At 42.2% G+C, this 27258-nt stretch overlaps 1 long non-coding RNA gene across 1 annotated transcript; it reads right to left on the bottom strand.

Annotated features, from left to right (window-relative positions):
- Positions 1-13728: 13728 nt before the first annotated feature.
- Positions 13729-19710, bottom strand: LOC115353536. Its single transcript, XR_003927599.1, has 3 exons — positions 19589-19710; positions 18110-18379; positions 13729-14253 (listed from the first exon to the last, which is right to left on the bottom strand). It is a non-coding gene; the product is annotated as an uncharacterized LOC115353536 (long non-coding RNA).
- Positions 19711-27258: the final 7548 nt, after the last annotated feature.

Here is a 27258-nt window from a genome sequence, read left to right as displayed (position 1 = left end):
GTACCAGCTACTAGGAAGAAAATTAACTCTATCCCAGCCGAAACACCAAGGAAAACGAAGAAACCTTTCCTTTGAGAGCTCTTCTAATCTTGCCGGTCCTGCTGCTTTGAATTCCACGTGTCAGTGCAGAGTGCTGTCCCTCGCCATGGTCCAGCAACCCACAGCCAGAAACACGTCCTTCCAACCCCTGTCAGTCTTCATTTAAAATGCTGTACCAACATAGCACTTCACAAGAGCTTCAGGGCTGGCTGAAAGTGTGAGATTAGGGATTTCTAGGGAGTCTGGACCTCTCCTTTCCCTCTGCAGTCCTTGGCTGCACAGAAGATGCGCTAGAAATAGCTTTTCTACAGGGTAACGCCTGCAGAGGCAGAGAAAACAAATACTGACAGGAAGAAAACACAGTGCTATTGCAGCTTCGTACAGACAGAGGACTCCTCCTCAGAGAACTCCTGGACTTTACTGTGACTCTGCTGCTTTTGGTTAAAAAAACGGTTTTCCTGCCAAGGAGCTGAGGCTGACATCTCTCATGTTGAAGGTTAAAGTAACACTGCAAACACTAAGAGACATCAGCAGCGTTGTATAAAAGGATACATTAATCTTCCACGGAAAAGAAGCCTGTTTCTTGCTAAAGTACATCTGATAGTAAGTGAAATTATTTGTGTTATCACAAGCAATATATGGGGGAAGGCCAACATCCTTATATTTACAGTCCTGATCAAGAAAGGTCAAGAGGTACTGGGCATAAGTAAGCAATAAAACTGGCCCCACAATATTGCTTTTTGTAGCACAGACATCAAGAAAACACATTTTTCTGGTCATCACATCTCAGCTTTACCAAAGTTCACCACGGTCACAGTAAGAAATCCTCTCTGAGTTCAAGTAAACAAAAGGACATTGTAACCAGGCAGAGCAGACTGTTTAGCCAGGAAAACATGCAGTGCCAGTCTCCCAAACATTGCCCCACTGGATAAGCTCCGGCAGCACAATGATCTCGCACAGCTGTTGTGTTGCTCCTAAGTTTAGCTGCCGAAAGCATTGGCTCCGATGTGGTGGCATGCTGAGAACGACACCTCGCTTCCCGAGCAGGGCACGCGTGTCAGCTGTAACTGCCCGGGGCCGTGCTGGTCACAGAGTTCAGTAGGGTGGCATCAGCCCTGCTTATCAACGTCAGACCCTGAAAGCAGAAAAAAATCCATATGGGGGGTGGGAATGAAGCCATGGATGACACAGGACGCATTGCAAGGATAGGAGGCAATGGGGGACAGGACATTGAAAAAAGAACACTTTAAAAATATTCTCTCACAAAATGCTCAAATCCTTTTTAAGCAGCAGGCATGAAGAGTCCTCCTTTGAAATTCCCTTCCTAGAGTGAAAAAATAGATTGGGAACTGCTAGTGTTATTAGCAAGCTTCCTAGGGAAGAACGCCAGCTGAGGGCAGCCCTGTGTCTGGAAACTGAGCCTGAAAGAGCAGCTGGGCTTCCCGCGTGGGAAGCAGGTGAAGGGCAAATTTCCCCTCCAGGGACATTTTAAAACAAAGGCAAAAATAAGTATTTGATTGATGACTTCACCACCCCAGCTGTGAAAATCAAGTAACATTAGAAGGCTCGTTGCTGCTGCTGAGTTTGGTATGACTTCTGTTGGCGCTGACATGGGTGAAGTGCAGCCAGCTACCCAAACGTGTCGCCCGCGAGGCTGATGCCTTATAAAGTTCACCGGCCTCCTCCCTCAGCCACAACCCCTCTTCTCACTTCTCTGCCTCTTTTATTCCACCTCCCTCCTCCCCAGACGGCACACCTCCTCTCACACAACACTCCCGGCGTCGGCAGCCTCCGCACGATGCCCACGGCGGGAGAGGCACCGAACCACATCTCCTGCTGCCCCTCGGCCGCTCGCCGCCGCGGCACGGTGGGGAGAACTGGGCTCCCACTGGGCAGCACTGGGCCCGGGACAGCCGAAACCACACACCCCCGTCACTCGCCCCCTGCAACGCACTGTGCCGCTGCGGCGTTCCAGGCCGAGCAAATGGTTTCATCGTCCGCATGCAGCCCTCAGCTGTCGCCATAATGAGGGGAGCTGGAATTTTTCTCAAATGGCGATGTATTGCGTTTAGGTAACGGACCCAGTTCAGAAGTTATAAGGGAGCTTTGACCGCTTTAACTTTGTGGAAAAATCTCAGAAGACATGACCCAGCCATTTTGAGAAATATGAAACAAAATTCAAAATCTTAACCACAGTTAATTTTCATAGAGTGCTCTCTAATTCCTCGACAATTTGATTAAATTATTCCAGGCATTGCAGGATTGCACTCTGCTGTTGGAGGAAAACTGGCAATTTTCTGTTTAATCCATCTCCCCAGCCCCCAGCATTCCCAACCTCAAATTAAAGGGGATAAAAATGAAGCTTGGCCATAAAACCTTCCTGAAAAATCCATCTGTTAGTGACCTGCGCTATGTAACAGCAAAGATTAAGTGGGCTCTCTGAAGTCAATGAATGTCCAACAGATAACTAATTAGTGGCATTTAAAGATAAGCCAAATTGTTGACAATCTGAATTAATTTCTTAAAATATCAACAATAGTGAGAGCATTTTTATCATATGAGGTTAAATATCTGGGACTGCATTAGCTGGATATTGTAGTAAGATCATTGTAATACTTAGAACAGCAAACACTTGAGCACAGCCCACTCCAGCTGCCCCAAGTGACTCACATGTGGTTTAAAGGCACTGCAGGGAAAAGAAGTTTAAAAAAAGAAGATGGAAAGGAGGTGATCTAACAGAAAAGTGTCCAGTACTGTGAGTGCCAAGACTCCCAAGTTTGATTCTTTTTTAAGTTAAAATAGTGATTGCTGCATTTTGCAATTGATCATATCTGCGGTAGACCTCTCGTTAACCTTGATAAAAAAACAGAAATGTTAAAAATTAACATATCTAGGCTGTGATCCAGGATGATTAAAATACCATCTTGCCCAGGCTATTAGTGCCATAACAACTATAATGCCAGGAAGGCCAGGCTATTAGTGTTTGGGTGATTAAAATACTAGCCTGGTCTTCTAGAGCCAGAGTGATTAGTATGTTGCCAGCCCAGGCTATTAGGGTTAGTACCGCCAATGGTGTGGAATTTTACAGTCCTTTGAGAATTTAATTTAGGGTCAGATTATCTTGACATGCTGCTTTTTCATTAACTATACTTTTCATCATTGAAATATATATATATGCATATTTCAAATATTCATGGAATCATAAGAAAAATATGGTTTAGTGCATTTGTACCACCATGATAATGGAAAAATTAACATATCGTCTGGGTCATGAAAAGACTGGATTATCAAGTACAAATTCCAAGCAGGGAAATTAAAACAACGTTGAGAGGTATTCACCCTCTAACTAAAATGTAAGTGCCAGCTCTGTCCGTCGATGGCACGCAGCCCGGCCAGAGCTGTGCAGCCTGACTGACCCCGTTTGCCCAGGGCAGTAGATGCATTAACCACTGCCGTGCACTGCAGCCCTCTCTGCGTCCCTGGGGCACGTGGGGAACCGCGTATGTGAAAAGCCGGCTTTGACACCAGGTGTTGCAATTCAGGAGATGGGCTTTTTCTATGATTTATGCTGGCAATACCGACGGAGGAGCAAAACTCTACATGAAGGGCAAAAAGGCTGTGGAAGATGCACTGGCAGAGACCTCAGCTCCGGCTCCCCAGCGAGGCGGGACCGTGAAGAACCAGCTTTGTAGAAGCAGATAGTTAGAGGAGGCTGGAGCCATGTCATAGCAGGTCGTTGGGCTGTAGCGCTCAGACCGGCAGTGTACAACTCAGAATTGCATCTACACAGCTTCTTAGGAACAGTATAAGGTTCATATATATATATATATATATACACACACACTATGTCCTTTATATATATTCATATATGCATATTGACCATTTACTGCTACTTTTTCTTTCTTGTCTTTTAACCAACTATTCAGATATCCATGTGGTCTTATCCTGTGACCACTTTAAATTCCTTAAAAACCTTTGGCAGTGAACTCAAATGCCTTTGGAAATCTAGGTAGACAAGATTTCCAATATCCCTAATGCTGATTCTCTCAATTCAAGTAGGTATGTGAGGTATGATCTGCACTTACAAAATTCATGTTGTCTTTTGCCCAATGTGATAGTTATTCATGTGCCCTCTAATTTTATTCTTTGTTAGAAATCTTGTTAAAGTGTCCAGATATTGAACATACCAGTCTGTAGTTCCTCAGCTCTGTCTTGGAATCCTTTCTGAAAAAAAGTCTCATCAGTTGCTTTCCAGCACTGTGGGAACCAAAGGGGTTTGAAGCAAAAATTACAAGCATGGACAGTCATTCAGGTATTTAATTCCAGAGTTCTCAAACAAACTTCTTTTTGAAAATGTCTGGGTGAAACATCCGGTAATTTGTTACTCTTCATTTTATCTACTGTTCTACACATACTTCACTTCAAGGCAACTACTCTGTGTAGTTTCCGCCTGGAAGGATGCCAGCATGGAGGTCTCCCTGCACTCTGTTGTGAACATAGATGCAAATAACTGATTCAGCTTTTCCTGCTATGGGCTTATTTTCTTTGTTTACCATAGAAGAGCTTTATGGGGAGTGTTTGAAAAACTATGTAGAATTAGTTTTGTGCTTTTGCAGGTTGTTCCTCAGCAATCAGCTCAGAGCTGTGTCACTTCCAGTCTTGGTTTATTTATGAAAGGGTATTTTCCTACATGAGAAGATGTTTCACCTAAGCAATGGTAGCTAATACCTGATTAAACGTGATATCGCACGGAATGTAAGATAGGCATGAGCTAGCATTAATCATTATGTTCAACAATTCAGAGCAGAGACATGTTTAACACATTATTTGCCATGATTTGAATGCCAAATACGCTCAGGAGAGAAAGGTGAAAAGACCCATATGTAACAATTTCCAGACACCTCAATAGATATAAGTGAAGCTATGGAAAACATTTCAGGGATATCTCAACTTTCTCTCTTATATGTCCTCACCAGGGATCATGACAGAACAGAAGAGCCGGCTGTGTGAAATGAGGGGTGTTTAACTGGGTTTTGAAGACAGACTGGTAGCATGAGGCAGACTGCAGTGTCAACAAGCCTCCACCCTGCCTCCATCCTGCAGTCAGAGGAAAGATTATTAATTAATATAATAAATAATAATATTGTACAAAACATGCATGTATTATATATTATAAATATATACATAAAAATATATATAATGTAATTTTATGTATTTTATTTATAAATGTTTCTTTCAAAAACCTATAAAATAATTTCATAATCGTAATCATTACCATAAAGGTTGTTGATAACCTCTTGGTGTGGTAGAGCCATGACGAAGGAAAGTGTGATCTACAGAAGACAGAAAATGGGAATTTATTAGTGAGTGAGAGCTATTTGCAAGATTCTATGTGATTCTGATTTAATCCTGGTTAAGCAGGATGCCAAGAAGATGCAGGGGACAGATTCAGAGAAGCCCTAGCAATAGTTAGAAAAACAATGTTCACCTTGAAAGAAGATTAAACCTGCTTAATTTGTTTATGAAAGGAAGGTGAAGAAAAAATACGATTGATCACCAGCAATACCCCTGGATAGTCAGGAAGCAGAAGATACTTTTAAGCTACTGGACAGTATTAATTTCTCGTTCAGAAATGCTCTACTCATTTTTTCATGTATTTTTTCCTTTTTTGTGTGGCTGTTCCACATTTCATTTTCATGTTTTTTAGCAGAAATTGACCCTTGAGCATAAAGTTAAGAAGTACTTCCTTCTCAAATAACCTTCCTAAATCAGTTTTCACAATCTTCTTGATAACCAGCTTTGCCTTTTACCTCCTGTTTCATCTCTGTTGTGCACCACTGTATTGGTCTCACTATCAGACAACTCAAGGGGAAAATCTTGTTCATCTTCCCTTGTCTGCTTTTTGTCTGGCTCAGGAGCTACTCCCTGTCATTTTTTAGTTTCTCTTATGTTTTGTTGTGTTTAGGATCTACCTACAAGTCAGTGGCCTTTTATTTCTGACCTCTAGTATTTCATACTAGTTAAGTATAAACGGAGCTCTTCTCCCACCTTTCCTCCTCCATCTCCCCTTCTCCCTTCCCCTGAAATCAGTTAGAGCGTCCAAAGCAATCATTTCAGGGCGTCGTTCCCAAGGGGGTGAAGACCAGATTTCTCCATGACCTGCAGAAACGTCTCAGCCCTGAGCAGGATTTCTTTTAGGATTTCACTGCTAACCAGCCTTGCTTTTTCTCTTCTTCTACCTATCATCTGGCTACACAAACATGTAGGAGGCAAAATGGAAAGGAATGGTCAATGGCCACGACAGCCATGGGCCACAGAGAGCCCTGAAGTCGTGCTGTCCCCTGCCAGGAGTACACAGAGCCCAGCACAGCCTGGCCATGGTATCGCTGCTCCCAAAACGGAGCTGCCCCAGGTGCCTCTGCACCTACACCCAGGCACGTATCCACAACCGGGCAGGAATTGGCTGCAAAACACGCACAGACATAATGGGAGGATTCTGATTAGGGAACAGTTTTCCATGATAATCTTATAGTGATGCTGTTTGTCTCCTTTTCATTGTCAAGGAATATTTTTATTTACCAGGCAGTGCAGACTCTCTTAAGGGATTAGGTGTTAGATGGAGTTCTCAGGTAAAATAAATAAATAATACAATAATAAATAAAACAATAAATTAAACAATAAACAAAATAATGACCATAGCAGCACCCCTACCTCTGATGCTGTTACAGACCTCAGGCTTAATGGTAGCACTGTACTCAGGTGCACCCTACAGCTGCTTCATGACGTTTCCTAACAGCCTGTGATTCGACCCTAGGTGAGCCTAGAAGACTCATCCCATCAAAAATATCAGACCCCAAAGCTTCCTTTCTGTTAGTTACCTCAGACAGGTATACAAGAAAAAACTGATTTCACAGAACACCATCTCTAATAGGTGCTCCAATATTTTCTTTCCTTCAAAGGTACTTCTCACCCCTGTGTCTCTCAGGCAGTGATTGCCTGATGGGTTTGTACCAGAGTTGTTTCTAGGTCTCCTCTAGCAGCACTGCACTGTGTTTCTAGTTACTCCATAAGAATATGAAGCTTTAAGGCTGGTGCTTGCTTTATTTGTTTAGATTTTTGACTGTTTACAACATCAGCTGCTGACTTCTTGATGATGCCCAGTCTTTATTATAAACTGCTGTGGTTGCAAGGTAAGGGTGAACAGAAGTTATATCGTTAACCTGGTCATCCCTATAAATATCTGGATTCCCTTCATGTCTGTGCATTTTGTTAGCCACCCTACTTCTCTGGGTCTAACTGGAGTCCTCTCGAAGCCAACAGGGAGTATCAATTCACCTAAGCCTCAGCTTCTCTCCACCCTGAGTAACATCTGACTCCCAACATTGCACTTCCAACATCTGTTTAGGTTATCGCAGGCTGCTGTCAGGAGCCTGACATGCTTTTCCTTGGCATATTCCTTCTTGAAGCAAGGCTGCCATCAGCTGCAGTGCCAGCGCACTTGGAAGCTCCTTCGCGCACAGTTCTGCCGATGCCCATAAGCACTCACACAACCCAAAGCCTGCCAAAAGCTAGAGGAGCTGTTGCTGGGTGGCTGGGAGGCATATTATTCAATATGCCAGAAATCATGCTGGAAATCACAAACAGTAATGCCGTTCTATCAGACAACTAGGATAACATGTCCTCAGTTTCGGTGATAGATAATGATTTCTCTTCAGCATTCTTGTAAGGGACTTCAGATTAATTAATACTCTCACTTTCAGTTTTCTTGCCATCACTGGGTTTGGATCCACTTTATCACGACACTGCATCTCTCAGGCTTGCCAGTTCCTCATTCAGGAGTTCCACCAGAGCTAATGGAATATGCATTTTGGTGGACTTACGTATTACACTCACACGGGATGTTGGAGCAGACACAGCTCAATTTTCCTGTTCTCTGAACCAAAAGCTATTTAGCTGTGATTAGCACAATCCTGATCCCGAGCTATTAAGCTCTGCTGAGAGGCAAAGGATATTAGCTTAGGCTGGATGCCACATAAACACTTGGAGCAGGGAAAGAGTGAGCTCATGTTGGTCTGCAAAAAATCGTGTAGCCATATCCATTGCCTACATGCATGGATTTATTTCTAATTAAATTTTGCAGATGACACCAATTTGGGGGGATTAGTGAATACACTTGAGAGCTGGCCATTCAGAGGGACGTAGACAGGCTGGAGGAATGGTCCAACCTTATGAAATTCAAGGTCAAATGCAAAGTCCTGCTCCTGGAAAGGAAGAGTCCCTGGCACCAGCACAGGCTGATTCTGCCTGGCTGGGGGCGGCTTTATGGAGGAGGCCCTGGGGGTTGGTGGGCAGCAAGCTGAGCAGGAGCCAGCAGTGACCCTGGCAGCAACGAAGGCCAGCAGCATATTGGGCTGAGTGAACAGGGGCAGAGCCAGAGACCACGGGAAGTGGTTATCCCCTTCTACTCAGCACTCATTAGACCACATCTCGATTACTGCATCCAAATTTGGGGCCCCGACTACCAGGGAAACATTGACTAACGGCTAACTGGATCGAGTTCAGCAGAGGCCACCGAGGTGGTGGGGACTGGAGCGGTGGCCCTGTGAGGGAGGAGAGGCTGGAGGAGCCGGCTTGTTCAGCCTGGGCCGAGATGGCTTCAGGGGAACCTCACAGCCGCTGCCAGTGCTGACGGGGAGGCCACTGGGGAGAAGAAGCCAGGCTCCTCACAGCGGTGCGGGGCAGGAAGATGAGAAACAGCAGGAATATGTTGAAGGAAGAGAGGTTAAAACCAGTGTGCTGGTTTGGGCTGGGAGAGTTACATTTCTTCACAGTAGCTAGTACGGGGCTGTGGTTTGGATTTGTGCTGGAAACAGTGTTGATGACAGAGGGATGTTGTGGTTACTGCTGAGCAGGGCTCACACAGAGCCAAGACCTCTTCTGCTTCTCACCCCACCAGCGAGCAGGCTGGGGGGGCACAAGGAGCTGGGAGGGGACACAGCCGGGACAGCTGACCCCAACTGACCCAAGGGATATTCCACATCATAGGACGTCATGCTCGGCATATAAAGCTGGGGGGAGTGGAGGTTGGTGGGGAGATTGCTGCACGGGGACTGGCTGGGCATCAGTCAGTTGGTGGTGAGCAATTGTTTTCATTTGCATTGCTTGGGGGTTTTGGAGGATTTTATTTTCCTCTCTATTTGTTGGTTTGGTGGGGTTTTTTTCCTTACCTTTGTTTTTTAAATCTTTTTAATTATTAAACTTTTTTTCCCTCAACCCACAAGTTTCTTTCTCACTTTTACCCTTCAGATTCTTCCCCCCCATCCCACTGCAGGGGAGTGAGCGAGCGACTGTGTGGTGCTTAGTTGCCAGCCAGGGTTACACCATGACAACTGAATAGAAGTATTTTCCTCACGAGGATTCCCAAGCAGAGGCACAAGTTGCCCAGAGAGGTGATGCACTTTCCGTCTTTGGAGGTTTTCAAGCCCTGACTGGATGAAGCTCTGATCAGTCTGGTCTGACCTCAGAGCTGTCCCTGCTGTGAGAGAAGGTTGGACCAGAGGCCACCAGTGGTCCCCCCCTGCTTAAATTACACTGCAGTCCTGTCATCCCATGATCATCCATGTCCATCCTCTTGAAAATGTGTCCCTCCGGTCTGTTAAAATTCCGGGCAGACATCACAGCAACGTCTCCCCTTCCCTCCCACCATGCATGTAGAGCCACCTCTTGTGGTGTCTCGTACCTGCCTGCGGTCCAACCTCAGCACTGCGGCTGTGCTTCGGCGAGGTGGCTGAAACAGCTTTCTTTGGAAGCTGAGTAGAAGAAGCATCTTCATCCCTGCTTATGAGTATTTCTTGATTAAAAAACAAAACAAAACAAAAAAAAAACCCACACCAGAAAACCACACTGCACCTTTATCTTTGTTGTGGTTTAACCCCAGCCAGCAACTAAGCACCACGCAGCCGCTCACTCACTTTCCCCCCACGCAGTGGGATGGTGATAGAATCAGAAGGAAAAAGGTAAAACTCATGGGCTGAGATAAGAACAGTTTAATAGAACAGAAAGGAAGAAACTAATAATGGTAATAATAACAATAATAAAATGACAATAGTAATAATAAAAAGATTGGAATATACAAAACAAGTGATGCACAATGCAGTTGCTCACCACTTGCCAATGGATACCCAGTTACCTCCTAAGCAGTGATCCCCCCAGGCCAACTTCCCCCAGTTTATATACTGGACATGACATCACATGGTATGGAATACCCCTTTGGCCAGTTTGGGTCGGCTGTCCTGGCTGTGTCCCCTCCCAACTTCTTGTGCCCCTCCAGCCTTCTTGCTGGCTGGGCATCAGAAGCTGAAAAATCCTTAGTATAAACACTTAATTAGCAACAACTGAAAACATCAGTGTGTTATCAACATTCTTCTCATACTGAATCCAAGACATAACACTATACCAGCTAGTAGAAAGAAAATTAACTCTATCCCAGCCGAAACCAGGACAATCTTACTTTCACATAAGCAAACAGGTCAAAAAAGAATGATGAGAGCCACTTTAGCCACTCTCCATTAGGAAGCTTAAATGGGAATCTGGGCTATCTGCCTTGAAGACCCACATACAGGTGCATTTCCATAAGATATTCTAGAAGATAATAAAAAAAACTCTATGAGTAGTACCTGAGTATACATTTGTACATGCTATTGTTGTCAGATTGCCTCTATTACAGTTCTGGTCACGGCTAAAGAGTTTTATTCCCAGATCATTGTTCATAATTTTTCGAAAAACTAGAATCGAGTGGTTGGCAGTTGGACGAGATTATCATTGTAGGTTCCTTCCAACTGAACTAGTCTATTCTAAGTACTTGAAGTTCTTCAAACTCATAGTTTAGGAATTCTGGAGAAAAAAAAATAAATGCAGAATGCAGTGAAGAAAACAGGAACTACTAAATTATACACGCATAAGACCACATTATTTTTTTTTAACTGCACAAAAGTAGTATTACAGGAAGAGAGAAGGAATCGCAGCGTTCCAGAGCCTTGCCGGACCTGTGGGGAGCGGAGGACCAAGGCTTGCTCCCTCCACGGCCACCACGAGAGGTCCCCCCAGCCCCGTGTGCGGGGAGCGGGGAGGGGATGAGCTTCTCCCATCGCCCCCCCCGGGCAAGGCGGGACCGCACCGCGGGCTGGCAAGATATCAGTCACAGCCGGCTGTGGGATCTGGAGCAAGGCACTTCGTCAAAGTTGGGTGTCTGAAATTAAGCAGCTAGCTATGTGGCTTGATTTATGGGTTTTTTTCCCCCCTCAATGAATGCGTTCCCATTGGGAGTAAGAAGAGGCCGCGGGGTAACAGCCAGCAGAGAGCAGAGTATGCTCGTAGCTTGGCCACCAAAGTGTGTAATCGTGTTTGGAGCTCTTTTAGATAAGCAGGTATTTAAAATAATGGTATTTGCAGATTCCTGCCTCGTAGTCTCATCTTTGCAGCTATATGTCCCCGTGTTTCAAAGACTGAAGTTATTTATGCTGTTCGTTTAATAGAGAGCAAGTTAAAAAAGCTAACAGAACTAGAAAAAATGGCATTGACCGAATATTCAGAACAATTCAGAAAAATATTCTGTCTCTGATGAGACCTCAAATAAACCCAGTTACTGTCACTTCCCTCCAAAGTTAAAATTATAATGGAAGTGCAAATGTTTTGGTGCCAGCGGGGCCCCGAGCAAACGGATGTGCATTATACCTTCTTTTCACGCAGCGCTTGCCATATGCTTTCACTGAAGCATATTCTGAGCTGCATTTTGGTAGGCATCCAGATGACTTCAGGCATGGGTGTGCTCCAGGCAAATTGTTAATATGAATAATGATCCGCAGTAGTGAAAGCGACACATATCTGTGCAATATTCATCAACATGAAAGGCCGGTGCAGGTAGCAGCATATTAGCCACCCTGTTAGTTTTGGTCAATGCTGCATCTCAATTGTGGTTGTCACAGATCTTTTTTTAAAAAATTTTAGCAGTCACGTGAGAGACCAACTCGTTGCAAATTAACCACCATTGCAGAAGGGAATGGTGAGGAACAGGTCGGCCTAGTTGTACAGTTAGAAAGAACCAGGGGCTAAATTTGGTAAGACTGTGCCCTAGCTTTAATCCAACAAAGCATGTGTTTAATTTTAAGTTCATAAGTGATTCATTGACATCAGTATGGTTATTCTCATGTTTGAAATTAAGCACCTGTAAAAATGCTGTACAGGATTGGACCTCTCCCTTCAATACCCTCTGAGTGTTCACACAATAGTGCCCTTTGTAGTGTCGGAAAATCTGGTTCCTCAGCTTCCTTTGCCTGCAGTGATACTGCATAATATGAGAAGCAGGTCATTTTGGGCCCAGTCCTACTGTGAGCTGCACTTAGGCAGATGTCAAAGCTGTAGAGAGTCTCTGTAGCCCAAGCCTCTTAAAGCCTGTTTGCACCACCTGCAGTGATGAATCCAGGTGCCTGTTGCATTCTTCCCCCATCAAACTGAGTCTCAAACTATGGCAAAACAACTTCAGCCTGGTAATTCGAGATCATCGCTGCATCAGAGGAACAGCTTTAGCTTGCATAAAACTTATACAGTGCCCTGTTGTGACAAAATACCCTGTTTACTTACAGCCTCCAAAATTCTGTAAGTGACTTCTGATTAGGACACTGTAAGAATACAGTCCAGTAGACTTAAATGTTTGTTTTCCCAAGCTTCCTAAAAATCTTGCTTAATTCCCAGATAAAAAATGTTCTGTGAGTATATAGCATTGTTACCATGTGAAACTGCTGATTTAGCCTGAATATGAATGTACGATGCCCCAGTAACATACCTCAGCGATGTACTTGCAATACACAAAGCAGAGTGCATGTATTTGCATGCAGCTCATCATAAATGCTTGCTTATGCTTTAGCACTAGATGACCTAGGGGGGAAATGAAGTAACCTTGTAAGTGGCTGATTAGAAGGGAAAAATGTTATCCTGTCATTAAAGAGTGACTGAAGAGGGGAATAAATTTCCAGACCAAAGACACGAACTAAAAGAATTTGAATTACTTTCTGATGCTAAGTATATCAGGCATTTGGACAGTGGCCATCACTGCAAAACTACCGTGCGGTAAGCCAGGAGTCATGTTCGTCGTGTAACTGTCACCATGGAGGAGTGGGTGAGGAGTGCCCTTCCCAAAAGGCACTTGCACGCCAGTTGCATGGGCTCGTGTTGGAGCTCAGTCACACAGTAAGTTATAAGCTGTATGAAGTGTCAGCTTGATGCCTTACAGTAGTGCCTTTAACCACAGAACCGGCTTTTTGTTTTGATATCAAAGAGACAGGAAATATATTTGTGTGCATGTGTATTCCTACGCGCATTAAATTCCACTTGCAGAAAATAGAAACTGACCCTTCAAAAGGGCTATTGCAGAGATTAGAGCAAAAAATTTCAGAAGCAGATACCTTGAGTCTGGCTGTTTTGTACTTAAACATTAAAGTTTTGAAAATTGTTAGTGTCTAGTGGGTCTTTCTAATGTGAACGGAAAGTGCAACAGAGGGCTTCTATACAACCACAAATTGGGGTTTTGAAGCCTCGCCTTTTCTAAAAATTCTAGCAATCACGTAGAAAGAACTTGAACAAACCCACATGTTTACATCAGCTTCAAAGAAAAGCATATGAAAACTTTCTTCATAGGGCGCACACTTCTACTTGTTATTCAACTATTTATGATCACACATATTTGTACAGAGGGGCTTTTTCATATTTTTTTCATATTTCAGTGTCTTACCTTACAATGATTGGTACCAGAATTACTACAGAAACAGGGAAACTGTCTTGTTTAAAATGTATATCACAGCAAAAATTCATGCATGGAAACACATGAAATGATGTAAATAGATACAGAAGGCATGGCTGAAGCCTCGGTAGCAGAATGTGTGTAGTACCCAAACATCACTACTGCTGTTGCACTTGGATATCAATGTGTTTTTCACCCACCACTTTATTTGCTCCTTTTTTCCTTCTCTTCCATAACATGTAGACGGTGGTTCCAACATCCAGGTGCTGCCATATGGTACAGAAGGTGCCCTCTGTCCTCTCTCTTCACCTTCTGCATACCTTTGACTTTATATTCAGGAGCGACCCTCCTGCAGCCATATCACCTAAAGTGCAGGACTTCCTTCTCCAAAACAGACGTGTCCAGAGATGCCCCATTATCTGCAAAAAGCAACAAGTCTCTGAATATGGTTTTTCATTACATTGATATTAATCCAAATCTCATCACTGCAGTACAAATTACAGCAGAATTTGGCCTTTGCTGGTGTTGAAGCAATAAGGGAAAACATGTACGTAATCATTAACATCTGAGAATTTACTCATTTCAAGGCGTGTTTTTAAATTAATGTGCTCTCTGAAGTTGTGATTAGTTGAGTAGGCATAAATCCTACAGCTATATTGAAGTCTGAGGTACAAATAACAGTAAAGCTTTGGCTTCAAATGCTCACGAGACTTTTCAAAAAATATTCTACATTGGGCAGTAGCTTTATCATAAAAACTTTTAGGAAAAGCTACAGACCATTATGCTAAAAGTAGTACAGATCAGAAATAAATACCTAAAGAGAGTATTTTCAGGAAGAGGTAATAAAGACCATATTTGGATAATATAGTCCATATTACCTCTACTCATAAACTTTCTCTTGCTTATGTCCTTAAATGGACACTGCTACTCTAGCACTAAAGGAAGACACCGCTCACAGGCAGGATTCTCAGTTTGAAGTGTCCCTTCATTTTCTTCTTTAATACACTCAAGAAGTTTTAAAACATATAGCAGTTCATCAGTAACCCACCCATGATGTAGCAGACATTTTATTTTTTTAAATAAACATCGCACATTCCAAAATGCCTAATGAGTCTACTCTATGCCTCCACGTATTGAAAAGGGGGACTGTACAGAAGTGCTGCTCCCAGGATCCAGCAAATGGCTCTGGACAATAGTGGAACCATTCCAACCATTTCCCCATCACCCTATTTAAAAACTGTTCCCGCACACTGAGAACCATTTGAACATTTTAATCCTGCTAAATGTTTCGGTCCATAGAGGACAGATTTGCACCTAAGCATTGCAGTTAGCGTTGTAAAGGTTGGAGGGTTTTATTTTTATTTTTTGTGGCTCTGCCTGAAGCACATCCAACTGCCAAGGCGCTCCATCGACTGCATCTGGCTCCCTGACCAGCCACGCTGGGCATCTCTTGGGGTTCACTGTAGCTCCAGCCTGGCTCACGTGCCCAGGTGTCCTTCCTATGGTAACCAGGGACCTGGGGAAGGATGGCTGGCATGCACGTGGGTTTCACCCCAAAATGGAATCCAGACACGGCCTTTGTGCACATCCTGAGTCAGAAACTCAGATGTTTCCCAGGTTATGGTGTCTAGACATAGGCTTAGTGCTTCTGGGACAATAATTTACGTTTTCCTGCACATAGGTTTCTCATCTGCATTGTGGAGGTATTAAGACTACCATTGTGCTGTCCATGTTGCTTGCTATCAGTTTGGAGTAAGAATCGTCTCCTGACTTCCTTGTTGAGAGTTAAGACACGAACATCCTGATTTCTGTTTAGATCTCTAGCTAGTGTTATAATTAATACATGCACAATAATTGTTGCGAAGTATTAGGGCATCTATATAGACCATATCATACTATCCGAAATCAAAAGAGCAGAGAAAATAGAAGTTTAACCTCTCAAGGTTCCATAATGCATGCTTCTCTGCTACGCACCTGACTGTGGTGATGACTACGATGCCACACACCACATAAATTCAGAATGCTTATAAAAAAAAGATGTCACACCACCTGTTCTCATCCAGCTTTTCTTTTTTTAACTAAAACAACTGCAAGTGAAACACAGACTTTCAAGCCAAAGAAACACTGCAGCCAGCATCCAATTTCAAAGGGTCCATATTAAAATTGTATGAAGAGAAATCCAACAGGAATAACTTTGGGAATTCAAAAGCATAAAAACTGGCAGTTTCAAATTCCATACTGGGAGATGACCTATTTTTAGAGACGAATGAGAATTTCTGCTTCACTTTAAACCTGTTCTATTTCTGGAGCTCCAGCCAGCTGCCTTCCCAATAAAAATGAATAATAATAATAATAACTACAACATGTGAACATTGGCCTTCGCACAAGGGCTTGCAACTTGAAAAAAAAGTTGCTAACAGTCATTTTCTCTTGCTGCAGCAATCGCATCCACAGCCACACTCACCTTAAGTGAAGGTAAGTTAAACTTTTGGCAGCAAATTTTGAGTTAGGAATTATTTTAGGTAAATAAATGCAATGCAAGCTATGAGGAAAAGAATGTGTATCTGGACACCTGTTTTTCATTTATAATATTGGATTAAGCTCATCTCATCCTCAAGGCAGGAAAAGCATCATCTGAATCCATCTGTGAGAAGTTGAATAAATGATAACTTATGCAAGAATGCAGAAATTCCCTTCCAACTAGCAGTAAGAAAAATGGGTCACTGGTAATTAAATTATTGATTAACTTGGCCTGCCACCCATTCCACAATGTGAACTGATATTTATTCATTTAGACAGCACATCTCGGCACCCTTTTGAATATAGGAGTCCTGACTGAACTGGTAGTAGCCTCCCACTTAATATGTGAATATTGTTTTCAAAGCTTGATACTTACCGGGCCAGAAAGAAAAAAGACAAAAAGGTGGATTGTAATGCTGCAAATAGGAGGACTCTGTGGCCATCTAAAGTATAAAATCTTTTCTACCTGCAAATTCTCTGACTTGGTGGCTCTTGTAGCATATACTCAATATGTCATTTGTTTTCTCAGCAAGCAAATGAGAACTGAACTGTGTGCCGGCCAGGACCAGATGAGACCTCCTTGGTCGCTTACTCTATGTAAGAGGCATACAGGGCATGAGCTCCTTTCATGATGATAAATGAAGATTTGGAACATATAAGAAATACAGCATTAGAGTCTTTAACTTTGGGAAACACCTTGTCTGCTACCATAATAAAGCCCATTTGGCTCTGCATTCAGAAAGGCTTTATTACAACTGAAGCAGTGAGGCACGTATAAAAGAAGATGCAAAGAGGGGGTACCAGGTTACTACACACATATGTGCACACACACCACATGTACATGCACAAGGCGTGTGACAATTTTTCATCTTTCACTATATTAACAGCCCATAGTTATTTCCTTCAGCTAACAAATTGCATTTGTATTATGCTGATATCCCTAATCAATGGCTGCTTCAACCAGTAAGTATGGAAAAATAAGTAAATACATATATAAATACTTCCAAATTAATATCAATTTTGCCCCAAATAAATGTATAATAAATTACATTCTTAAAACAACAGTGGAGAAGTAGAATATCATGATCGCTACATCACTGTGCAATGATTTTTTCAACAAAGGGTTACAACTTTCAAGTAAAAATCATTGTCATACAAGATGACACAATTGTCTCCAAAAATAAAAATGAAAATAATAATTAAGGCAAATCCATCTTTATGCAATTAAATATGTATTTCCTTAAATAGTTGCATTTGTGCAGAAAACATTATTTCCATTCATGCACAAAAATATCCTCAAATAAGCAAAAAGGGACAGGAAACCAAACAGCAAATACAAAACATTCTGTGCTAATAATTTGCCGCTGTTCCACTGTGTTTGCAACTACACTAATCCTTTTTTTCCTCACTAGTTTCTGTATTGTTAATTGCCAGTACAGCCACTCATTTTCATTACAGATATCTAAACTACGAAACGAGGAATATAATAGTTAATCAAATACTATACAAATAGAAGCACTTGTATCATGGCCTTAAGGGCATTGGCTGATTTTAGATTGGAGGTTTATCTTGCACATCATATTATATAGTGTAAAATTTGAATATAAATAAAGAGGTAAGGTAGACTTAGGTAAGTAATACCAAAGCACCTTCAGCAGCATCTCAAGTGTCTTATTTTTGCAAATCAGCTGCATATAAAGCCACTATTTTTTTATTTATACACCCTAATCTTACCTAGATGTCTTGATGACTTACCCAGTTCTAGATGCTTGTTCCAATTCCTTTTTTGGGACTATATCAAAGTGAGAAGCCAAATACAACTTCTGACAAGTATAACTCGGCGAGACTGTTTTCAGAGAGAGACCCTTAGATGGGTTCATTATTTCATCCAAAGCAAAATTTGCAGCTGCCAGGAGCTGACTGAAGACCTTCCAAATTTTTCCTTTTTGTTGTGGATCTTTAGATATCATTGTTTTTGTAGATATCTGCCCTACATGTCTTGACAGCTACTTGATCTCATATTATCTGATAAGAAAATGAAGAATAATTTACTGTTATTAATAATAAACTCTCTTAAGTGCTACTTTGCAAACACAGAAGCAAAGCATACTCGCATGAAATGAGCAACGTATGAGTATGCCCCGACAAGTTTACCATCTAATACTGGGAGCCTCAGAAAGAGAACAGCATGAGCTCTTCTTACGCCCCAAATCAGAGAATACAAGCAAGACAAGAAAGCAGGCAACTGCTGTGGGAAAGAAGAGTGGGTATTAAAAATATTGGGAGGAAGGCTGTACTTTTTTTGTAGTTTTGCCTTCATTCCTAGGATGAAGTCTATTCCTTATGACTTCACTCCAGCTGCTTCTGGGGAAGGAAAGATAAGAGGGTGGTGGGCTTTGCAGCACAGGCTATGCTCAGCCGTAGGCACCTCTCCTCTGGGGTCTCTCAAACCATGCATGCAGCCTGGCTGCCCGGCTGCTCAAGGCTCTCGCTGCCTCTTGACATCGTGCTTCCCAGCACCCGCAGGGCTGGGAGCATCCTCGGAGGTGCGCACTGGTCTTGGAATACAGATATAATAATATTAGGGGTGAAATAAAGTTTAAAAAAAACTAGCCATGGAAAAGTCAAAAGAAAGCTGAGTCCACCACTCTTCCTACAGTTGTACAGAGGCTTGTGGGCATGTCTACATACTTTGGAACCAAAGGTTGCACATCTACCGTACCCATCTCCCAACCCTGGCAGACCATGAAGCCGCTGTCTGTATTAACAGAGCTCTGAGTTCAAGGTAATAATTTTTTTCTGGGAAGCAGCATTAAGTAGCCCGTACTACAGTAGCATCTTTGCTTGGATGTTAGTCCTGAGCTGGCCCTTGTCTTGCAAGCACAGAGACACAAGTGCCCATGCTTAGCCATATAGACACAGCATAAAGTTCTGTATTTTTCTGTTTCCTTATAGATGTAGATACATTCCTTCTCAGTCTCTCAGAACTATTTTTCCAATGAATTTAACATAGCTAGCTCTAAGATAAAGCCTTAGCCTTTTTCTTTTTCACTAAAAAAATTCTCTCATGATGAATATGGATATTAACCTGCAAACCATTATTTCTTTCTCTAGTCTTTATGGATGAAATTCAGGTCTGGCACAGATGGCTGTATATATCATCCTGTACTAGATGAAAAGATTGCAGGAAAAGGGGCTGCAGGATTTTGTGTTCAAAGCAGCTCACAGACTTACCAGAAAGGTCTCAGCTCCGCTGCTCAGCTTGCTGCACAGCACTACAGCCTCAAGCAGCGACCTTTGGGGTCCGTGTTTCTGTGAAGCCGGGGATCCCCACAGCTACGCAGCTTGCCTGGCAGAGTGAAGCAGCAGATGTGAAGGTCTAAGTCTGCAAATGCTAAACTGCAGGCTGCTCTCCCCTAAACTCTCTGTGCTGTACCTCTAATATCGCTGTAGGAATATTTGCGATCTATGTGCTCCCTGGCACGTTGTTCCTTGGACTTCAGTAACACCGCTCACGGGAGCAGAAGCTTACGTGACAAAAAAAACCAGTTATCGGGGCTTTTATAATAGCATATTTCAATCTCTTAATGGATTAAGCTGACTAAATGGAAGTAAAAGGCGTGTTTGCTGCAATGCCACTTCAGCTATGAGGTTCCTGCAGTTCAGCACAAAGGAGGTGTACCAAATTCCCTGTTAATACACAAGTCCCAAGCTGGGTCCCAAGCTAAGACCAATGGAATGAAATAACTTGTGATTGTGGAGCACATTTCCAAATGAAGCCATAAGTGCCTAATTCTTTGCCTTATGATTACATCTAAACATTTTTTACAGATCTCAAACCCTTTGAACTTTAAAACTTTACAATAGCATAATTGATTTTAATCTTTTCTAAGCACTTATCTGGTATATGAAACTAGATACTCTATATTGTGATTCAGCCCTTAGGCTTTAAAAATTGTAAATACAGTTCCTTTGAAAAATGAAATCTAAAATCAAATACGGTATCTCTAATGACAGTATTAGGTTTCTCAGTTTATGGTTTTATTACTGTGATTAATATACAGCCCCTGTGCTTGAGGTAAAAGGAGCCCACAACTGTGAGAAGAACATTTGTCCAACATAACATGAAGCAATATTAATAATTGACTTAACTGAAAAATCATATTGGTGAGGGCACTAACTCAGCTATGCAGGACTGTTTATAATACACTTCATTAGGATCTTCAGCACTCTTATCATGACTATGTCATCTTAATACCCATCAATGTCAAACTCCACAGAAAAGCAAAATACTTGGAGCACTGCTGTGGAATGATGCCACACAAACCTTTAGGTGCTGGGGCACAAATCAAATTCATAACCCAAAATTAGATATTGAAGCTTCCACACTACCTGGCGGAGTATGAAGCATCTACAATTGGGATCTTCACATGGCAGCGCATCGACTGCGTAGCCAAATACAGGAACCAGCAGGAAAGGTGGAGAGAAGGGCAGGTCCCCGTGCCTTCCCTGGGATGCTGAGGGCACAGCACCCCGTTGCAGGATCTGCTCGCAGCCAGCTCTGACACAGACCCAGCCAGCACAGCCTTAAATCTCTCCTTGATATGCCATCTCAAAACCACTGTGAAACCTCCAAAAAATCCACCAGACAAAGCCTTCTCCACAATAACAGGACACCAGAGCACTCCTCCAAGAAGTATGAGAGCTTTTCGATTCCTTTTTCCTGTCTGGTATTATTTAAGTATTTCCCTCAGCCCATGGCCCTGTCTCACAATTTTGGAGTAAAGCGTACACCTCTGCTAAAGAGCATACCCAAGTCTCCCACAGAGTAATGACTTTAGCAAAAAAACCCAATAGGTGATGATACACAGCTTTTGCAAAATAAAGCTGTTATGTATTTATGTGTTTATGCTTTATGTAAATGCTGCTATTATGTCGATTTTGTACAGCTTTCTATCATGTAATAAAATTACTGATGCACTCCTTAGGAGGTGTGAGACCCATCTTCCAAGCCTCTGCCAGTCTGAGGGCATTTGAACACACTTATCTCACAGGAAAACCCTCACCCCAAGACTATACAGCTGGTGAATGAGGTGTTCCCATGATCAGTACCAAAAATCTATATGGATGCCCTTTTATTAAAAAAAGAGTCATTTGAATTTCATGAGAATGTTGGATTAGATTATCCCACCTTTTTAGCAAAAGGATTAGAAGCTGGAACCGGCATACTGGGCCAGACTTGCTGCTTCACCTACCATCAGCGAAGCAGAGCAGGAGAGTTTGGGAAACCAGTTACAGCTCTGATTCTCTGCCTAAATTTAGCCTGCTTAGGGAAGCCTGGAGACTGACTTGCCTTGGCTGGAGAACACCCATCACTCGTGAGATCCTCTACAATGGCAGGGCTGGCTAGGACGAGGGCATAAGTGGGGTGGCTGGAAAGCAAGAGGCTTAGCCCTTTCCCCACTCTTTATTCCGTGGAGGGATGTTAAGGAGCTTTCACCAAATACTGCTGCTCCACTCATCCAGAAATTTTGAAGGCGGGAAGGCAGTAGGAGCACTCAGGTGAATCCCTCCGGGGCTCACTTGGCCCATGCTGGCACAAGTAGGTGTAATTTCGATCTCATGGGTCAGCAGAGGTGAAGTGGGGAAGAGATGTCTCTTCTGCTTTTAGGGCAGGGAAAAAACATAAATTATAAACTGACTGTAATGTCTACAAAAAGCTAGCTCAGCTGTCTTCACATGATTTCCATGTTGCAGGCCTTAAAACTGTGCCTTAAGACTGATCCAAAATGGAGACAATGCGTGCCTCATAAGTAGCAATGGGAGCCAAACCTAGAAAATATGCTGAACCATCTTTTTGTTTGTTTGTTTTCTCCACATTTTTCTTTTTTTCTATATTACTTATTTTATGGTTGCACCACCAGGTGCCAGTCAAGAGTGGGATGAAAGGATACAAAAATAAAGCTGCAGTTTATACATTTGAAGACTTATGTGCCACTCTAACATGAGAGATGTTGTAGTTCTGACTACAAAGCATCTCACAGCCTTTAGGACACAGAAAATAAACAGTACCAAGCACAAATGCTATGAAGACTAATTTTAGCCCTTAGCCTCTTATTTCACTGTTTTGAACTGGAACAGACACTGGAGCAAAAATTCCTGAGAGCTGAATTCAATCTCCATCTTGGATACATGGTTATTTCTCTATGTTATATGACACTCTCCAACCTGTCATGTATTGCTATCACTCAAAACCATTTATAACTTGTTAACAAGGTGGTGAAAGGGAGCTGAATATTTTCCCAGAATGGTAGTTACATGTTTTAATAAAGATGAATCTCTTGATCATTTTAAGGACACATTAAACAGTGTGGCAAAATAGCCTTCTTTGACACCTGGAAACAAGTTCATTTGCTAGAAGGTGGTGCAAAACTCATGCACAAATTATTTTAACCGAAATTAGGCTGACAATTGACAGCACCAAGAACTATGCCACAGGTTTCTTGATCATTTCATAGCTATTATTATTATTATAATAGAGAGAATATTGTAGGACAAACTCAGTGAAGAAAACTCAGACCAGGGAAGAATAAACTACTGTGGTCTTGACACAGATTTCTCCTAGGGAACGTGCGTTGCTTAGTTTCTGAAGGGAAATCCAATTACAATTTTATAACCCTCACAGTTTTCTTTTTGAAGAAAGTGGGTCATCTGCAGCAGACTGTCATGCATAAAGCACTCAGTTTTCACGTTTTCTTGACAAAGTCTGTTCTCCAGGCTTCACACACCATTTCCACATGCTCCCCTCTTCCCTCTTGGTACACAGGGAGCTTTCTGCAGGGAGCAGAAGAAACCAGCTCCAGCCATAGGGACAACGCCACTGGGGTGGCTCCTCCATGCACCAGAGCAGTCCCACATCTGGACCACGGTGGGACAAAGACTTGAAGTTTGGATTTCCCAGATTCCTTCACACTTTTTGTTTATGTTTTTGTACATAATTTAATGTTTTACCTTTTTAGATCAAGGTCTCCTACTATTTCATCTTCCTTTTGGGAAACTGGTCCCAATTATGCTATTCAGTGATGGGATTTATGTCAGTGACTGAAGAAGGTAGATTTGGTATGTCTTAGTGAACTACTGCAGACACAAGTCCTGTCACCATGTATAAAAACTTGCAACAAAAGGAAAGATGGAATTAATAAAGAAACTGTGAAGTGTAATGAGAAAAATATAAGGTGTAATGAAAAATATAATGAATGTTAACTTCGCCTCTGGAGTCCAGGTAGGAAAAAATAATCCTCCTTAAAAGCTTAGCAATGCATCTATAAATGACTCAGTCCTGAAGTCCCATATTAGAAGAAACTTGGCATCTGTGTCAACATTTGCAGAATCAAAGTTCACACTGAAATGAGGTTTCCCTCTTTCAGCTTTTCAGTTTTCTTTTTTTCTTTCAGCCCTCCTTTCCCCTGTATCCACCACCATGCAGTCTCTTTTTTCCTTGTTTGTTGCCAGAATGTAGAAAAGGCCTTTAAGGATTTTTTTCCCAGCCCCAACTGATGAAAAACCATCAAACTGAGTGAGATGTAAATAAAAATGTCATCTGGTTTCACATGTTTTAAAGTGCCTGGCTTTTTGTGTTTATAATTTTAAACCTACTTAATTTTAAAACCTCAGACTTTAAAGGATATCTTTATTATGCCCTGAAAACTAGCACAAAGGCAAAGGATAAAGAAAACAGGTTTTAAAATGAACATTTATTACTTTTTTTTTCTCTGACAAGCAGCTGCAATAGTGAAATAGTTAATCAGCTGTATGATACTTAACCCTCTGGATGTCAACTTTAATCTACATTTTTAAAAGGAATCAACATTTTTTGTGCACTTGCCCTACTTGCCTCCCAGGTTATGCTTTTGGGATAAGCACATTCTCTTCTCCTCAGCTGGCCACCAAGTGAAAGCTCTGTGCTCTCATTTTGCATGTGTTTTTCTGCTAGTTATGCTGCTGTCCCAGAAGAATAACTGAGAGAAGTTATGACCACTGAGTCACTGGCATCCTGTGTCCAAAATTGCAATCTTTGGGAGAAAATAAATTATTGAGATATTACCTGCAGGCACAACTGGGCACTATAAAAAAACAGGGTTTCATGGGTTGTGTCTGTAACGTTCACCGAAGTACAATCTTGATGACAAGTGTGTGTGTGTAAGTGTATAAAACTAGGCTGTACAATGGTCACATTTGGTACAGAGGAGACATGGGTGTAGAAAATGGGTATCATCAGCCGCTTTTCCGTCCCTTTATCCCCGGCATCTTGGTGGCCAAATTAACCCTTCGTATCACATGTGAGCAAGTCTAACTCTACAGAGTTAGAGCAAAACCACAAGGACAGGTGCCACTCGGGCTGTCCCATGTCAATGGGACCCCTGCCCCAAGGGCGGCACACTTCTTCATGCTACAGAGGTCCCCAGGTATGGACAACCAGCCACAACCCTCCCTGGCTCCCACCTCTCTGCAGCTGCAGGAGCCACAGACTCAGAGTTTGAATCCCGGCTGCTGCATGGGAGTCTCATGGACAAAAAAAAAGCTACCCATCTTCAGTTAACAGGCAGGCTGGTCATCTCCTGTGGCTACATTTCCTGCCGCAGTGGGGTGCAACCTACCGGTCTGCCTACTGTGCAGAGATGTAATTTGCTCTCCTTTGCAAAGCAGAAGTGCCTTTGATCCAGAGCCTGGATTAAAATCCAACTTTGAAGATTTGCTAAGCGGTGCCACATTTAAAACTGTCCTATAAATTAATTCAAAGACCCAACAATTATCTTAGAAAGAGAATGTTGTTGCTGTGACCTCCTTTCACAGAAGCTTGGCTTGGAGGAGGATCCCTTTGCAACATCCGTATATAGGATATCCTCATCCACATTTTACCTTGGGACACTTCAGGTATGTCCCAGGATACAGAGTGAAAATTATTTCCCCAAGTGAATCCCCCCACCCCAGAAGAAGTGGGGTCAGACAGACAACATGGAGCCACAGCCAAGCTACGACCAGGGCTTCCCGCACGCAAGCCTGGTACCAGCGAGATGGGCTAATCCCACCCCTCCATGAGTGTCAAATATAGCCCAGGGTCCTAAGCAGCTCTTTTACAGAACAGTGCAATTAACTAATTGTATAGAAAATGATCCTTTGCACTACTTTGGAGTATTGTTTTGGGGTATTTTTGCAGTCCCTTTGGTTACAGACACTTTAAAAACAGACTAGGCTGCCTTATTGCTATGCCAGCTCTGTATATCCTTGTGACTGGTAACTGTTACGTTAATGGCAATCACTGGGAAGCAACCTGCCAAATTAGAATAAGGCCATTACAATTTACACCTAATAAATGTAGATGGATGCAAGAAACTGTATTAAAATATATTCCTAGGAAAACGCATCATTAAAAATAAAAGGATGGCGTACAAGATAATTCAAGGGTTGCATAACCTTGCAATCTAACCAAGTACATATGGACTAAAAAGTCTTATATATGCTGATCAGCTAAGGAACCATTCAGGAATTGTATCAGCTTTCTAAAACATGTTACTGTTACCTGTTAGTCCTATGTAAATACTATTTGCAGTAGTTTATAGACATCAGTGGCTTGTGCTGAGCAAAAGATCATTGCTGCTCAAATATATATCATTTAGTCCTCTGTTTCAGCACTAGTGCAACTAATTTTCATTTTACTCAGACAGAGGAAGTGTGATTTTGGAGATTAATATGCTGATTTTTTTCCCCATTGCCACATATCATAAATAATCTCTGACCATGCTATCTTTGTGTGTCTTGTATGTACATTTATCCTCTTCCCTCCAATCATTCCTTACAAGCATGTCAAAAATGATGTCTTTATTCCAGAAGACAAATGTTTTTACTGCTTTCCATTTTCATGCTATTTAGTTGACTATTTTACTTCCCTGATTCCTTTCACATCTTTAACTGTTTGTCTTGCAAGACTCCCAGCCACCTGTCCAGCCCCTGCTCCCTCTCTGAGGCTACCTTTTGTTTGAAATAGTTTGTGATATATTATTTGTTTCTGATTATAGATAATTCTTCTCATTCTACATAGACAAAGTGTTTTTTGTTAGATTAATATTTAACCAGGCCAGAAACTACTGAGATCATCTAACCTAACTCTCTGAATAATAATAGCCACAGGACTGCCTTGAATTAACTCCCCTTTCAACTGGAGGAGACCTCTAGAAACACATATGAATTTGATTTAAATTATTCCAGTGATGGTAAATCTACCACAACCCATGATAAACTGTTCCAGAGTTTAATTAACATCTCTATTAAAAATGTGTGCTTTATTTGTAGTTTACATTTCTCTGCTTCATCTTGCACCAACTGGATGTTATTAAAGCCTAGTTTGTTTTGGAGTTCAAAAAGCCTTTTCATAGCGAGTTTCTGGTTTTGATATAGGTACTTACATGTTCATTGACTCTCTCACCCTGAGGCAAGTTTTCGAGGACTCTGGTCATTCCTACAGCCCTTCACCTTCTTGACATGCAGACATGAGACCCTAGCACTTTTTTTTCCTCTGAGTTCCACGACCATCTGGAGCCACAGTCAATATTTCAGTCTCAACTTTTAGTCGATATTCCCCTATTCACATGTCTGAAGATGGAATTGCCTTTTTCACCAAATCAGCATTTTCAGATCATAATCCTCTTGAAAACTTCCTGCACGGGGGACTGAGACAGGGAGACACACATCACAACCGACACCTATCAGGACACCATTGATGAATTTAACTGTTACTACTAGTAGCATACAGCTGTTATTACTAATAGCAGATAATGGTACATTCAAGTATTGGGACACACGTTCGCGATCACTCCTTGCTGCAGACATTGGGAGGCCAGTCCTGG

This window comes from Aquila chrysaetos, chromosome 19 (assembly GCF_900496995.4).
Source record: "Aquila chrysaetos chrysaetos chromosome 19, bAquChr1.4, whole genome shotgun sequence".
Taxonomy (NCBI): domain Eukaryota; kingdom Metazoa; phylum Chordata; class Aves; order Accipitriformes; family Accipitridae; genus Aquila; species Aquila chrysaetos.
The sequence above is the reverse complement of the archived record's forward strand: the minus strand, read 5'-3'. Positions and strand labels throughout refer to the sequence as shown.